At 38.1% G+C, this 4,210-nt stretch overlaps 1 protein-coding gene across 2 annotated transcripts in view; it reads right to left on the bottom strand.

Moving 5' to 3' along the window:
* The window catches only part of LOC107678134 (MAGUK p55 subfamily member 6-like), an 18,877-nt gene extending 16,721 nt beyond the window's left edge, over window positions 1-2,156 (bottom strand). For both annotated transcript variants that reach the window (XM_016473300.1, XM_016473301.1), the window contains exon 1: window positions 2,060-2,156. The gene's annotated coding sequence lies outside the window, so the exon portion shown is untranslated. The remainder of the gene's footprint in view (window positions 1-2,059) is intronic.
* Window positions 2,157-4,210: the final 2,054 nt, after the last annotated feature.

Raw genomic sequence — 4,210 nt, 5'->3', positions numbered from 1 at the left:
CGCTAAAGGAAACTTTGCTTCCTTTGCTCCTGTTAACAAACGTTGGTTTTCACGAGACTCACGGCGCATGCGCAGCGCTGAACTCATACGTCATCAGCCCGGATCTGCTTCCGTTTACAACAGTGAGCGCAAGCTACATTAAAGTGATTACGTTTCGAATATGAATATTTTTCTTACAAAAACTCATCGATTCGCTACAGGAGGCCTTTGTTCACCCCCCGGAGCCGTGTGAGACACTTTTTTTTAATGGATGGGCACTTTTTATTTCACTACTTTTGGACTGATGCATGCAACACCCACTGACTGCAATGATACAGCTTGAAAGATCAAAGACAATTTTTAATATAACTCCGACTGGATTCGTCTGAAAAAAGAAAGTCATATACACCTAGGATGCCTCGGGGGTGAGTAAAATGCAGCCTAATTTTTATTTTTGGGTGAACTAACCCTTTAAAACAAATAAATAGCCCTGAATTAAGACCGTCACTAAATATTACATATAAATATAAGGTGTATTTTTCAGAGCACCGTGCATTTTAAAAATGTTACAATTTGTATTACTTTAACAACAAAGTTTCACTGAAAGAAGTATCTTATGATTACCAAAGCTGCATTTGATGAAAACACAGTAAAAACAGTAATATTGTTTATTATTATCACAATTTAAAACAAATCTTCTGTATTTTAAAATATTTTAAATTGTAATTGATTTGTTTGATGCTAAATTTTCAGCAGGCATCTCTCCAGTCTTCAGTGTCGCATGAACCTTCAGAAATCATTCTACAGTAATATGCTAATTTGGTGCTTAAGAAACATTTCTTCTTATTACCAACAACATTACTTACAGCTTGTGTTGATTAATATTTAGTGGAAACCATGATACTTCTTTTTTTGATTCTTTGTAAAAGTCTTCACTGCCACTTGTGATCAACTTAATGCATCCTTGCTGAATACAATGTTAATCATTAATAAAATTATTAATTTCTTTTAAAAAACTGCAGCACCCAAACTTAATATAAATTATTAAAAAAGCAACAACAACAAAAAAAAAAACTTATCAATGGTCCCTAAAATAAAATAGCAACCAATGTCTCAGACCTCACCATTTTTTAATATTAACATCAATATTGCTTTTTGGTTTCTGCTCTCCCTTAAATGTGATGTTCAAAAACATAACTACATGGTTTCCTCGAAGGTAGAAAACAGATGTAATCACCATGAGTCAGACAACGAACAAATCCGAGCTGTGCATGATTCAGTGATTTCCCCTTTTGATTTGCTACTAAACTGCAGTAACTCTATAGGTTGAGAAACAGTTAAAGGGCTAAATATGCTTGGCTGCTCGTGCCTGTTTGAGATTTAGATATATACGTAAATGGCCCCACTAAAGTAGTCAGACGCAAATGCAGATGAAATTCAGATATGGACTTGTACTGTGTGTTGTAAATGAGTTATAACGCCACAAAGGCCAGTGACCGTCTTGAATCGAGCTGCTCTCGTTGTTACAGGCAAGTTAACTCTCTCGCGCATTCTAGCCACAGATGTCTGTCCTGGCAGTGGCACATCTTATTCAGATACTGTTCCAGTTCATATAACCTGCAATCTTCCAGTCACGCTGGACCGCGCGTAACATTACGCAGTACATTTTCATGCTGGCAACACAAGCGCACGTGCGGCCCATTCAACTTCAGGGAAACGCGCGGTGCGCATGAAAATAGCTCGCGCTGTGCTAATTCAGCTTTTACAAACCTGCCTAGTTTTCTCCTACGTTGCAAAGTTAACACTACGCGTTCGTTCGGTTCGTTTTCGCAGTTCTTTCATTCATAGCTTGAACTGGCTGCAACAGTTAGCTTTAACAGTGTAGCCGCGGAGTGCTAGCAGCAATCAGCCTGCAAATCAGCTGTTTATTATTAGACGGCTAACTGGATTTAGCTGGTTAGCGCTCCAATCAAAAGTGTCCCCAGTGTGAGACAGCTGTATAGACAGCCACGTGGAGAGCCCTGCTCACACAATCACCCGCATCTACAAGCCCAAAACATTCACAGACCTCAAGACTTACCTCACTGAACCCCCTGGGTGGACCTGTGTCCCGGTGAGAAATTTAAAGCCCCATGAATTTCCGAAGCAGACAGAACAAGACACTTATCCTCTCTACTGCTCTGTGTCAGTCAAAACGTTCGGACCTGCCCCTTTGGTCGACGCCCGTGAGGAATAACCAATCAGATACACGGGATGCGAAAGGACACGCCCACTGACCGTAGGCGGTTCCGCATGAGCGACTCATTTGTGAAAAATGTGAGACGATTATTTTCTCCACGTTACTTCCAAAGGGTGTGTATGACCACGCAACAGTGTTTAATATGAATGTTATGACATTAAATAATTTTAAATTTAGAATTCCCTTTATAAAGGATCTATTAGGGAGCTAGGAGTTTGGACAATAACCATTTAACAAAAATAAAAACGTAGCCATCATCGTCATGAAATATTCAGTTTGCAGGATCACACTTTAAGCTATGGTATTATCATTATCAGCTTTGACACCGTAATAAAACAAGATATAGGATTTTCAGGTACATCTTCAGTCCAGGTGGTGACCTCTATTTTAATCTTTTTGTCCAGAAGAGGGCAGCATCAACACATTTAAAGCATTTATTTACAATTATATATTAGTGTTGGGGAGTAACGTAACGGAATTACGTCATTTAATTACAAGATAAATGTAACTGTAATCTGTTACAGTAACAGATAAATGTGTAATTAATTACAGTTACTTATGAAAATGTTAACGATTACAAAGGGGGTTACATCTGAATATTTTTACACACAGATATGATTGATTTCTTTCCCAAATTGCATTTACTGTTTTAAAATATGAGTCACCAATGTTTCAGGAGTTTAGAACACAGAATAGGACACATGCTCTTTCGATAACTGTTTTATTTCCTTTTTGGGTTTATGCATATGCTTTTTTTTTTTTAAGATTAACTGTTTTTTTTTTCCAATGCATTATTAGATGCCAGTGTTTCCTGTCGTAGCTATTCAAGGATTTGATTTCAAAACAGTATCATAACTATTAAACTATATCTTATGATTGTAAAGGGGTCATATGATGCGATTTCAATTTTTCCTTTCTCTTTGGAGTGTTACAAGCTCTTGGTGCATAAAGAAGATCTGTAAAGTTGCAAAGACTAAAGTCTCAAATCCAAAGAGATATTCTTTATAAAAGTTAAAGAGTCAACCACGCCTACCTAAAACGGCTCGTTCTAACACGCCCCCACATGTCTACATCATGATGTGGGAAGAGTTGCATAACACCGTCCAAATGTTCACGCAAAGAAAGAAGGCGTAACAGTATATTTATAATGCAATGCCTTTATCACTGCTTAAATACTATGAAATATGTTGCGTGCCTTATTCTGTGTAAGAAGCCACATCATCTCACAGAAGGATTTATTTCAAACACTCGACTGGCGTTATGAAGTGAGTTTGGAGTAAACATGTTATTAAATGTGGTATTTTCACATGCTTTCAGATGGAGCAGCATTTACTTCACAGAGCCGTAGTTCACTGAGAAGCTATGCAAACAGCTTTCATAATCGCGAACGATTTATTCGATTTCAGAATCGTGCAATAAAATCGTCTGCGATTTTTTTTGCTAACAAAATGCGCATGACAATCGCATTCGATTAATCATGCAGCCCTATTGTTTGGTCTTCCAAAAGAGGATACGATTAGAAATCAGTGGTTAAGTTGTATTTACAACACTGTTCCAGAACACTTCAACCCAAATATTCAGATGTGTGCAGCACATTTTATGGAGGAATGTTTCCTGATCCTGGAAGAGTAGACTACAATGCCGGCTGTTCTGATTCACAGACTGCAAGTACGTTTTTTATATTTAAAGGATTTGCCACTGATGATTCAAACGGGAGTTTTGAACAGTGCAGAGTAGCGTTTGTTGTTTGTAATTTCTCCAATCACAAATGCAGATATGGTTTTATGTTTATGCAGCGCGATGCAACGCAACGCGTAAAAAGACAGTATAAGTCATTATAATCCATAATTATGTCCCCACTGGATGCAACGAATGCCTCGTTTCTAATTGGTTTTCATGTTTTTGAATCATCACTCCGGCCGGACAGGGCATCACAGTCTGGTACGGGCGTAACATTTCCGTCTCACGCTTGAGGTATTCGGCCAATCACAA

The sequence above is a fragment of the Sinocyclocheilus anshuiensis genome, unplaced genomic scaffold (assembly GCF_001515605.1).
Source record: "Sinocyclocheilus anshuiensis isolate Anshui unplaced genomic scaffold, SAMN03320099.WGS_v1.1 scaffold1512, whole genome shotgun sequence".
Taxonomy (NCBI): Eukaryota; Metazoa; Chordata; class Actinopteri; order Cypriniformes; family Cyprinidae; genus Sinocyclocheilus; species Sinocyclocheilus anshuiensis.
The sequence above is the reverse complement of the archived record's forward strand: the minus strand, read 5'-3'. Positions and strand labels throughout refer to the sequence as shown.